We start from the raw sequence: 13,370 nt of genomic DNA, 5'->3' as shown, positions 1-13,370 counted from the left end.
AGTTTAATGTCAAAAAGGCACTTTCTACTACCTTGTTATTTGAAAAATGTCAAACAGCAGATTTCATATTTTCCTATGTTCTTAATAACAAAACATTAATTATCCCAAGGTTTGGGGTGTTTTCACCTTGGGGTTATTTTTCTAGGGTTTTTCTAAGTTTTCCTTGTTTTCTTAAAATAAAAGGTATCCCAATTATTTTACACTAAACCAGAGTATAATAAATTTTTCTAGTGAACTATACTGAATAAGTAGACTAACAAAAATGTGGGTGCTCCCTGGTTCTTTATTTAAATTACCTTTCCTATTTTCTTTAACTTTAAGCACAATGTGAAATAAATGGCAAACTCTACCTTAATGGGGTATACAAATGGGTTTATCATTTTTAAACAGGTTAGGAAGTGATTAGGTACTTCTCCAAATTTTCTTAACCTCAGTCTAACAGTGCAACTATTTTTCCTCCTATTATTTAGCTTTTGGCCAAATCAATATTTAAATCAAAACCTTAAAGTTTTCTATAACACTTAGGGGGTTTTACATTTTTCTTAAGTAGTTTACATTATTTAAGATCTCGCAAAATTGGTTTGACTCGATTTGGATGAACAAAACAGAAGATATGAATTATTCAAGTTCTGTTTGAATTTAAATCAGATTAAATAAAAGGTTTCCTGGAAAAACCACTTTGCACCGAAGACCCTGGGTTCTTTCTAAACTAATCCTCTCAGTTATACACCTGCGCTACTATTCCCCCGAGTCACTGACAATGCACAAAACCCCCTATCCTTTTCTTCTTCTCCCCCGCGGTCCCTCCCCAGGTTTAAACAGTACCCGCGGAAAAGAAAAGGGCGGCGCGGCTTACCGGCGGCGAGAGAGGTCCGGCGAGGGGCGGGGTTGGCTCCGGGAGGTCCTGGCGGTCACAGCGGTGTACGGCTCGACGGCTGAGGTGGCCGGAATCGTCCGGTCCACGTGCGCAGGCGGGTGATCTCGTCGGCGGCAGGTGTTCCAGCTAAACCACGACGATCTAGTTCAATCAAATAGCACGATGAGCTCCACGGGGTGACATAGAGGCTATCTGTGCAGTGAATCGGAAAATGGCGCAGAGACTTACCCGGTCCACATGCGCCGGCGGGGTTCTGAACTTCGGCGAGCACGATTGCGCTTTTCCGGTGGCGGGGGTCCTCAGTTTAAGCCTTGGCAAGCTTTACGGCCTCCCAGGGAAGCTACCTAGGGGCTTGGATCGAGCGGAGGAGGACAAGGAATGGTTCGGCCACGGTGGTTGTCCTTGGGCGGCTCTGGCGGGTCGCGGAGAGGTCGCCGGAGCTATGGGCGAGCTCCGGGGTGTTGGGCGCTGGACAAGGGATGCAACGGGGAAGACAGCCGGGCTCTGGGACGGGCTTTATAGCCGTGGCACGGGCGTGGTCACGAGCGGCCACGGGCGCGCGGGGGTTCGCGCACGGGCGTGCTCTGAGCGCCCCCCCGAGTGTCAGCCCGCGTCGAACACGTGGGAGCTTGCTTCTGCCATGGTTCAACGGCGAATTTGAGCACCTTAGCGTGCATATCTTGGCAAAACCACTGTGTACGGTCTCTAGAGGGGTGAGAAGTTGCCTATGTCATAGCTGTCCAAACAGGGACAAAAGCTATGCCAAGTCGTGTCAAACGACTTAGGGTAGGGGTCAACTTTCTCCAGGGTATTTTAGAGGTAATTTGGCGCCACTTTGTCAATTGGGTCGAATTGTTTTGAAGTTTGAATGAGGGTGAACATGTGTGATCTTTGGCCAAGGGTTGGTTTTGGACTTAGAAAAATCCTGATTTTTCTTTTGTGCTCAACCCTTTGGTGAACCTTTTGGGGCTTTTCTGAATTCTTTTTGGGGTCACTTTCTTACTATTATTTGTAGGGTATTAAGGGTACTACAACTTTTATAAATGGCCCAAGTCATGATCATGGGGTTTTCATAACCTTTTGGTCACACTTACTTATAGTGCTTCACTTGTCCAAAGGGGTTTGAATTAGAGTTTGGGCAAATCTCCCCATTAGATGTGCATGATAAGTTAGGGTATGATATCTAAGATGGGTTGCACTTGCTTAGGACCTTGAGTTCCAAGTTTGGTGTGCTTTGCTCTATTTCAACCACATGTGATGATGGGCTTGGCTTGTGTAGTCTTAAGTGAAAACCCTAAGTAACACCTGGGGTGTTACATATCTAATCTCTTATGATCTAATCTAGAGTGAGTTACTTAATGCTGGTACAAAAGATAAGGCCATACTCCTAGTTCACCTAAACCTAAATTGGTGGCTTAGGCCAATCCGATCAATACACAAACAGCCTAACCTATATATTTTGATAGGTTGCGTAAACTATTTATTTCACAACAAAATATTCTATCCTGCCCAACTAACCTACATGTTCCTAAAGATCTGTACCTAGCCAACCTAACAAAGCAACTAGACCCTGTTTGGCTATAGCACACTCATCCTATGCCATCTACCTATTAGCTAAATGTTCTTATCTACAAGCTATTTTAACTATATGTCAGTAGCTCGGATGATGATGTCAAGACCAAAGATCGGAGATGATCAACCTCGTCAAATCAAGGAAAGATAAGATTCAAGCCAGATTTTCAAAGGAATCAAGATCCACAATCTTGGATGGAGTCTTTTCTTACATTACTCTTTCGTACCCAAACCCATTTATACTTTAAAGACATCTTATTATACATAATAAAGTGGATATACATACCCATGCTTTCATAACCACTATCTAAATAACATGAAACTTCTTAATTCTTAAACTAATTAGAAGTTAAAGGCTAAATTATAAATAAAGCTTTTTACATCCCTGTCCTTACAAATCTCAAGGACGAGATTTCTGTTAAGAGGGTAGGATTTGTAACACCCCAAAATGTCATTTTGGGTAATTAAAAAATATTCTGAAGTAAAAAAATACTTATGTTTTGAAACAAGTGGTTAAATAAAAGGTCCAAATATGAATGATTGTCGTAGTAACTATGTAGAAATAGTTAAACAATCTATTAAATAAAAGAGTATGCATTAGAATTTTTTTTATCAAAATAGATGAATATGAACTTTGAATATACTTTTAATTTAACTACAAACAATGTGTGTATATGTTGCATATTTGAAACATTCTTAAATAAATAAAGTATTTAATACAAAAATATAATTGCATTTCATGCTGAATTTTTGTATGTGCATTTGAACTCGAATCCTAAATTTGAATCTTGTGTGAAATTACAAATTCCAAATAGAATTCTAAAACAAAAATATAGAAAACTAAAAAAAAGAGAGAAAAAGAGGCACAAACCTGCGCTTGGGCCTGAACCAGCATTCGCGGCCCAACCCCAACTCCTGCGCAAACACCGCCACCCGGCCCGTGTGCCTGGCGCACGCGGTACCCTGACTGGTGGGGCCCTGCTGTCAGCTTCACTGGGTGAACAGGGTCATCTTCTTTGCGTGGACCGCGGGGCTCAGCGAACTGGACTCCGAGTTTTTGTCCAGAATCTTCGCTCGCTGGTTGTTGCTCGCGGTGCCGTAGGGAAGCTGGGCGGTGGGCCCTCTACGCTGGGCAACTGGGGTCACCTTCTCCGCGGCGATCCCAACCTCCGCGAAGGAATCACGGATCCGTTCCTTCGAGCATAGCGTACTTCACCCATCTATAAATCCATGGCATGGGTTTTCCCTCCCCTTATCCCTCTCCTCTGGGCTCCGCGCAACCTGTGTGGAAGATGGCGCTGTAGACGAACACCAGGGCGGGATCTGGTCTTCGCGGATTGGCTTTCTCGGCAGCATTTTACCTCTCATGACTGCACCGGTGGGGCGCTTGGGCGGAAGGAATCGGGTGTTGACCTCGGGCAGAGGCGGTGGCAATTCCGCACCGTCGTTTTCACACCGATGCAGTTCCTCTCCACACCGTGGACTGGGTCGACCGCATCTCCATCCCCGGTAAGACACCCATGACTGGGTTTGCCTTATGCTTCAAGTTATGTGAAGGGTAGTCGGGTCAGGAGTGCGTCGTTGATGCGTGGGGCACCCGATGCCGATCCTGTCGCCGTCGTGGGGAGAAAGCTCCATCGTGCCGGATGGGTATGGGGTGGACGATGGCCTCCTGGCCCTTCGATCTGGTGTGTGCGGCTGAGATTAGAAGCGACATAACGATTCAACCGGACCGGTGTGAACTGTGGGATCCGGAACTAGCGACTGGGATTGGATCATATCTAATTAACATCTGGGCCGTCGGGATTGGATTGGATGGGTCGGATTAGAATGTGGCTTGCTCGTCTCCTGGGCGTCGATCTTAGTATCGACGATCCCGGTCGCATACCGTTTCAAGGAGAGCTTGATCTAATCTCGCGCGTCCAATCTGGATCGTATGGTCCGCGTTGCTTACCGATTCATAAAATTATTCGGATCTAATCTGGGCTCTAGAAATGTGATCGGACGGCTCCGCTCTACGCGTACCCCTCCGGTTGTTATGTTTTGCACATGAGCCCCTTCTCTTTGCCACAATTAACGCGCTGTCCTGTGCCGGGGAAAACTGAGTCTTAAGAAGTTTTATGATTAGACCCTCGGTTTCTGTTAAATAGTGGTCGCAGTCCAAGTAACTCAGAAATCTATTAAATTAAATACAGAAATTCTTTTAAAAGCAAAATAATGTCCCAAACTTAGGAAATTCATAACGTGATGAATTTAACTCCAAATTGATTCATTCATGTGGCACTAATTTTGTTTTAATATTGTCTATCAACTAGTAACACTATTTAGACATGAAACTTGAATTAAAATGGTTCATTTGAATTAATCTGTTCTAGGTGCAAAATAACTTCAGAAATCCATAACTTGGTAACCGTAACTCCAAATTTAGTAATTATTGTTCCTACGATCTCGTTACGCGGCGTAGAATATTGTTACACAGTTAATTCTCATGTTTGGTGTGATGTTAATTTTGCATATACATGTTTGTCTGTATTGCTACGAATAGCAGTGAGGTCACGAGAATCTGAAGATCATCCTGGTACCTGGAATCTCAAGTCCCAGGCAAGTTGTGCCCTTGATCACTTCTTTTTACCCATTCATGTTCTGATTAATCATAATGATCTGCATAGGTTAATTTTGATGGGACCCAATAGGTCACCCTAGTTTGACTATCTTTATGCCTTGTTTACCACTAAACTTCTGGGTAGTACTTGCTAGTGCTTTTATGTGGATTTGGGCATTGAGATACACATTATTCATGATTATACTTTTGTTATCCGTTGTTATTCATGATAAGATCATTATGTTAATTGGAACATGGAGCGACCACCCGGGAAAACAGTGCTACCACAAGGGTTTATGGACGCCCTTGGCTTATTAATTAGGAAAGCTAGTGGAAGACTACCTTACCCGAAAGGGGCAAGGGCAGTAGGGGAGTGGTCAGTGTAGGGAGGTCCTTGGTTGATTTTGCTGCGATGGCGGTCAGGCAAGGGATCCCGACATTGGAGCTTCCTATAAACTGTAGCGGGTTTTCTGAAGCTAGTGGAACTTTGTAAAGGCCTCGTAGTGTTACCCTGCCTCGCTTCCTTGGTAGAGGTGTATGGGGCCTGTACAACCCCGTGGCAAATGGGTAACATGACTTGTGGGTAAAGATGCGCAACCTCTGCAGAGTGTAAAATTGGTATACTAGCCGTGCTCACGGTCATGAGCAGCTCGGACCCTCACATGATTAATTTATGGAACTAAATTCAATTTGTCATATGCATTGCATCGTAGGTGAGGTTGTTACTTTTGTTCTACTATTTAATTGGTTTGGTATTTACTTGTACTTAGTAACTGGTAATAAAATTTTGACCAACTTTAAAAGCAATGCTCAGCTCTAACCATCCTCTTTGGTAAGCCTTACACTTCACGTGAGCTCCCATCTTTGGCGAGTTCATGCACATTATTCCCCACAACTTGTTGAGCGATGAACGTATGTGAGCTCACTCTTGCTGTCTCACACCCCCCACAGGTCAAGAACAGGTACCCCAGGATGAGGCGCATGGAGGATGCTGCGATGTGTTCGTGAGAGGTCTAGGCCGTCGTCTCCCAGTCAATTTTGGGTTGCTGGACCGTTGTCTCCTTATATTGTAATTATTTATTTATTTTGTATAGAACTCATATTATATAGTAAAGTTGTGACATTCGATCCTATGCCATGATTCATCATATGTGTGAGACTTGGTCCCAGCACACCTGGTGATTATGTTCGCGCCCAGGTCCTGGTGCCCCTGAAACCCGGGTGTGACATGTATCCTGCGGAGGAGGTGCTTCAGCGGGGGTGAGTGGCGCCAACCTTTTGAAGCCCCGCGCGCGTAGGTTGTGAGGGCATCGAGGGTCCCTCCCCTTCCAATCGGCCAGAACCTCGTTCTCTCTTAGAGAGAGAACGACGAGGCGGAGGAGAAGGAATAGGAGATTCCTCCTGGATTTCGTCGGAGTCACTACTGAACTCGACCACGGAGGGATTGCGGCGTCGCACCATCTTGATGAGTATCTCCGAGAAGATGAGTTCCAAGAGGAAATGGATGAAATGCGAGTGGTTTTAGAGAGCTCAAGTGGCTAGAAAAACTGAAGGCTTGAATGTGTGAGAAACATGTGAGGTGAGGAGTGGCCTTTAAATAGGCAGTTGGGCTGGTCAGCCCAAGACCGTTTCAACCGGTTTCGAACAGTGCGGGTAGTCGAGCAGTGCTGGAGCGAACAAGAAAAGTAAGAGAAACTTGTAAAAGTGAAAAAAGAAAAAGCTGAAAGTAAAAAAGCTGAAAAGCAAAAGCTGAGAAGTGAAAAAGAAAAGCTGAAAAGTAAAAAACTGAAAAGTGAAAAAGTAAAAAGTTGAAAAGTAAAAAGCTAAAAACTAAAAAGTAAAAAGCTGAAAAGCGTAAAGCTGAAAAAGTGACTGACGTGGCCAATCAAACGGTCAGATCTGACCAACGGCCGGCGGGTCAGACTGCGCACAAACCGGTTCAACCGGTTTTATATACCGATTCAACCGGTTTCAACCAGGGAACTTCCTAGGGAAAACTAGTTGAGCTAGAGTTGAACTTTGAAGTTCAGCTGGTTTCCCCAGTTGAAGTTGAAAGTTCAGCTGGTTTCTCCAGTTGAACTAGAAAGTTCAGCTGGACAAACCAGTTGAGCTTGGAATAATTTTTTTAAAATTATTTGCCACAATGAACTCCATTTCAATTTAAAAGTTACTCATATTTTGAATGAACAAAACTAATGTTTGAACCTTTCAAACTAAAATCTCTGAATCAATCAGGAATTCAAGCAATTTATGTGTCCGTTTTCAAGTTAAGTTGCGAGAATCCAAGATATTTAGTTCACTCCTAAGAAAGCAAAATCTAGTCTCATCGAGGGGTTTTGTGAAGATATCGACTAGTTGATTTTCTGGGTTCACATGACATAATTCGATATCTCCTTTTGCTTGATGGTCCCTCAGAAAATGATGTGTTATATCTATGTGTTTGGTTCTAGAGTGTTGCACGGGATTATTGGCTAGTTTGATGGTGCTCTCATTGTCACACAATAATGTAATTCTCTTAAACTCACAACCAAAATCTCTCAAGGTTAGCTTCATCCATAGCAACTGAGTACAGCAAGCACCAGCGGCTATGTATTCAGCCTTGGCAGTGGAAAGTGCAAAACAGTTTTACTTCTTGGAGCTCCATGACACCAGGGACCATCCAAGGAATTAGCAAGTCCCCGAGGTGCTTTTTCGATCTACTTTGCAACCGGCGTAGTCTGAGTCAGAGTAGCCAAATAAATCGAAAAATGCGGCTTTGGGATAACAGAGACCTAGGTTTTGGGTGTGAACTAGATATCTCAAAATTCTCTTAACAACCACTAGGTGACACTCTTTCAGGTTAGCTTGAAAATGGGCACACATGCACACACTAAGAATGATATCTGGTCTAGATGCACATAAATACAGTAGAGATCCTATCATATATCTATAAAGCTTTTGATCTACTGAGTTACCTTCTTCATTTAAATCGAGATGCCCATTTTAAGCCATTGGTGTCTTGGTGTGCTTTGCCTTTTCCATGCCAAACTTCTTGAGCATGTCTTGTGTGTACTTGGTCTGGCTTAGAAAGGTTCCTTCCCTAGGTTGTTTTACTTGGAATCCTAGGAAGTACTTGAGCTCGCCCATCATGGACATCTCAAACCTATTTGTCATAACCCTACTAAATTCCTCACAAAACATTTCATCAGTACTGCCAAATATAATGTCATTTACATATATTTGACATACACATAATTGATTATCAGCTTTGCGAGTAAATAGAGTAGAATATACTTTTCCTATTTCAAAACCATTTTTAAACAAGAAATCTTTAAGACATTCATACCATGCTCTAGGGGCTTGTTTAAGCCCATAGAGCGCTTTGTGAAGGAGGTAGACATGGTTTGATTTCTTAGGATCTTCAAAACCCCGCGGTTGCTCCACATAGACCAACTCTTGCAGTGGTTCGTTTAGAAATGCACTTTTGACGTCTATTTGATACAACTTGAAATCATGGTTAGTAGCATAGGCAACTAATATTCTTATGGATTCTAACCTTGCTACTAGTGCTTAGGTTTCTCCAAAGTCAAGTCCTTCCACTTGAGTGAAACCTTTAGCAACCAGCCGTGCCTTGTTCCTTGTTACCACGCCGTTTTCATCTTGCTTGTTGCGGAATACCCACTTAGTTCTAATGACATTTTGCTTGGGTCTTGCTACTAAGGACCAGACTTCATTTCTTGTGAAGTTGTTAATCTCTTCTTGCATAGCAATGATTTAGTCTGGATTGCTTAGTGCTTCTTCTACCTTAAGTGGTTCAAGAGAGGAGACAAACGAGTAAAATTCACAAAAGTTTGCTAAACGAGATCGAGTTGTTACCCCTCTCCTGATGCTACCCAGGATGTTGTCCATAGGATGATCTCTTTGAACGCGCTGGTGCACTCGAGGATGGGGCACCAGAGAATGCCTCTGAATTTGATCATCACTTTCATCTTGTTCAAGGGGTTCTTCACTAGCAACTTCTTCTTGCTCATTTTCCACAATGGTTGGCATATCTTGCGGTAGAAGCACTTCTTCAAGGATTGGATGACTTGAGGTTGATGGGTTTGCTTGGGTGGAAGGATTTTCACCAACCACTTTGGCACCCCCATCAATGACCCTATTTGTCATCCAAATCCTCCCTTCATCATCGTCCTTTTCTTGTGGCTTCACTTCACCTATTGCAAGCTTTTTGATAGCTTAATAAGGTGGGATTTCATTTCTTGCAATATCACTAGAGATGTGCCCTTGCGAGCCATTAGATTCATCAAATGTCACGTCTACCGCTATTCCGACAAGACCAGTGGTATTGTTGAAAACACGATATCCATGCACATTTGATGCATAGCCAAGCAAGAAACCCTCGTCCACTCTCAGAGCAAACTTTGAGCTCTTGACTTTCTTGTTAAGAATGAAGCATTTGCAACCAAAAACTCTAAAGTAATCAACTTTAGATTTGTTACCGGTGAGAAGCTCATAGGCAGTCTTCTTATAAATCTTATGAAGATAAAGACGGTTGATTGCATGATAGGCGGTGTTGACTACCTCTGCCCAGAAGTTGTCAGGTGTCTTGTATTCATCCAAAATGGTTCTGGCGGCTTCAATAAGTGTTCGATTCTTTCTTTCCACCACCCCATTCTGTTGTGGAGTGTAGGGGACCGAGAACTCATGTTTGATTCCTTCTTCGCCTAAGAACTCTTCAACACCTGTATTTTTGAACTCCGTTCCATTATCGCTTCTCACTTTCTTGATTTTTAACTCAAACTCATTTTGAGCTCTTCACATAAACTTCTTTAATGTTTCTTGGGTTTCACCTTTATCACTTAAAAAGAAAACCCAGGTGAAGCGAGAAAAATCATCAACAATAACTAATCCATACTTACTGCCACCAATACTAATGTAGGCCATGGGTCCAAAGAGGTCCATATGAAGAAGCTCCAAAGGACTCTTAGTTGTGACCACATTCTTTGATTGATGTGGAACGCCATGTTGCTTCTCTGCTTGACATGCGCCACATATCCTATCTTTCTCAAACATAACATGTGTTAGTCCAATAATGCGATTATCCTTTTCAAGTTTGGCCAAGTTCCTCATGCCAACATGAGCTAGCCGGCGATGACAAAGCCAACCCTTGTCAGATTTTGCCACTAAACAAGTCTCAGGCGTCACCCTACTTGTTGTGAAATCAACAAGTGTGAAATCCTGGCCCCTGGGATGATAATGTCCTAGCCCAAGGCTTAATAGAATTAATAGAGTATCCATACCAACAAGGTGCATCTTCTTTTTGGAAGCCTATCTCGAAAGAACCTCCAAGTTAAGCGTGCTTGGCTTGGAGCAATTTGGGATGGGTGACTGACCGGGAAGTTTTCTCGGGTGCGCATGAGTGAGGACAAAGTGCGCACAAAAGACCCGTGTTAGTCTGTGGGGACGATATATGATCCTAGAGAGATGTCAGGAGTAAGTATCGCTGGTCTAGGGATTGGACAGGCTGTTACAAGTGGTATCAGAGCCGACTCTCGAGGTTTCACGGGCGTGTGTGGGCTAGGAGTTTGGGTATATGGCGCATGGTGCATGTGGGCCCGGAGTGGTCACATGGCATGGCATATGACAACACTAGACACATAGACGTGGCTAAGAGGGGAGGTTCCTGGATTGGGGTTGACCGACGAGGATGTCAGTGTTCTAAGGGGGTGGATTGTGAAATCCTGGCCCCTGGGATGGTGATGTCCTGGCCCTAGGCTTAACAGAATTAATACAGTATCCATACCAACAAGGTGCATCTTCTTTTTTGGAAGCCTATCTCGAAAGAACCTCTAAGTTAAGCGTGCTTGGCTTGGAGCAATTTGGGATGGGTGACCGACCGGGAAGTTTCCTCGGGTACACATGAGTGAGGACAAAGTACGCACAAAAGACCCGTGTTGGTCTGTGGGGACGATATATGATCCTAGAGAGTTGCCAGGAGTAAGTATCGCTGATCCAGGGATTAGTCTGGGTGTTACAACAAGATAGAGTTTTCCCTTCAAGCGACCTGTAAAAGCAATAGAGGAATCCTCCCTTCTAAGGATCTTCACATCAACATCAGTAAATAGGCAATCATATCCCATTCCACAAAGTTGTGAAACTGACATCAAGTTATAGCTTAATGAATCAACTAACAAAACATTTGAGAGTGACTGGTGGTCAGAGATAGGAATGTTACCAACACCTATCACTTCACTCTTGCCACTATCTCCAAACACAATTTCTTGTGCTTCTTGAGTTAGTTGCAAGGAGTGAAACATATCTTTCTCCTCGGTCATGTGATTTGTACATCCACTGTCAAGTACCCAGCTTGACCCACCGGAGGAGTAGACCTGCCCAAATTGAATTGGGTCATGTAGTGTTAGTTATTGCCTTGGGTACCCACACACTCCTTTTCATAACCTTTCTCTTTGTGTAGGCACCCACATATTTCACAACTAGTTTTCCTGAATCCTAGGTTAACATATAATCACAAAGGTAAGAGTGAGAAATGGGAGTTCTATACTTTTCTCCATTTGTGGAGATAACATCCTTTATCTTATCCTTTGTGTGACTCAAGTTTACCTTCACTTGAGTTGATTTGTCATTTGAGGAATGAATCCTCCCCAAGGCATCATATAGGGTAGTTCCCTCTATGAATTCGGGGGATCTCCACCCTTTGTGCTCTATGCTAGGGTTCACCTTGTATGAGTTGTACCCAAGTCCCTTTCTTCCAATGTTGGGCTTCAAGGATTTGTACTTGGGTTCAACTTTCTTTAACCCATCATTGCTAGAGCATTTCTTCAATATTTCCTTGACTTTAACTATTGAGTTGTCCTTCCTTGCAAGGTTAGTCAAGCAACAAGAAGCATGATATTTTGTACAATGTTTGCAAATCTTATTGTTTGAGGAGCTAGCTTTAGACTCTGCCACTAAAGATGAAGTGTTGAAGTTCTTGCATCTTTCAAGTTGCACTTGAAGTTCTTGATTTTGAACTGTTAAGCTCAATAAGTTTGATTCAAGTGCTTCATTTTCATTTGCAAGACTAACTATAGAGGTTTTTGCAATAGCCATTTCTTTCTCTTTGTCCTCTATAGTTATTTTGACTAAAGATATCTCCTTAGTCAATACTTCGAGCATCTCATCTTTATTGGATAGCAATTCTTGAAGCTCTTGGTTTCTCTCCTTTTCAAGGATGAGCAAGTCTTCTTGAGCATCAAGGGTTGCTTTTCTTTTATCCAGCTTCTCCATTAGTTTAGTGATTACATTGTATCCATTTAAGCCATATTCTTTAATCATTTTATTTTCATAGCAAGTTGTTCATCATCATCATTAATAAAATCATCATTAAACAAATGTACCTTATCTCCTTTTGCCATGAGGCAAGTAGGAGTGTAGGAATCGTCGTGGAGGTTGGTGAAGAGTTGCGAGCTTGAAGTAGATTGGATGGTGATGTTTGCCACCTCTTCCTCTTCTTCGGAGCTAGAACTCTCTTCATCGGAGTTCAATTCTTCACCAATATGGGCTTGGCCATACTTCTTCTTGAAGTATCCCTTGTTCTTGCCTCCCTTTTTGAACTTATCCTTTTTGTAGTCCTTCTTGGCTTCTTGTTCCTTTTTGTTTGGACAATCCACTATGAAATGACCGGTTTGGCCACATTCATAACATGCCCTCTTCTTTCCTTTTCTCTGATACTTATCATTTTCCTTACAAACTTCTTGAAGGTTTTGATGAACATAGCTGTGTCTTCATCACTTGAGCTATCTCCATCACTTGATGTTTCGACCACTTTCTTTGACTTGTGGTCTCTGATCTTCTTGGAGGAATCTTGTTCATTTGAAATCAAGGCATGAGAGTCTCTTGTCTTGATTAGGGCTTCTTCGGACTCATGTTGTTGAATTTTTGCAAATAGTTGATGAGGAGTCATTTCCTCATAGTCATCATGGTCCCTTATCATTCTTGCTAGACTCTTATCCTTTTCTTTATATGCTATCATAAATAGCCTAGTGACCTTGGAGTCACTCCAATCTTCACTTCAAGCACTCTTATTTTGTTGACCAACACCATTAACCAGTCAAAGAGTGATTGGAGTGACTCACCCTTAGTCCAATCGTGTCGTGCAAGCTCACCCTCCAAAGCTTCAATTCTATGTCTCTTAGCTTTGGGGTCTCCTTCGTGTGACATTTTGAGAATGTTCCAAATGTCACGAGCGTCCTGTCTTCCTTGGACTTTCCGGTACTCTTCCGGACAAAGGGTTCCTTTTATTATGCTCACTGCTTGAGCATTGCGATGCACTTCTTGCAT

The sequence above is a fragment of the Zea mays genome, chromosome 7, assembly GCF_902167145.1.
Source record: "Zea mays cultivar B73 chromosome 7, Zm-B73-REFERENCE-NAM-5.0, whole genome shotgun sequence".
Lineage (NCBI taxonomy): Eukaryota > Viridiplantae > Streptophyta > Magnoliopsida > Poales > Poaceae > Zea > Zea mays.
Note: the sequence above shows the minus strand (reverse complement) of the source record.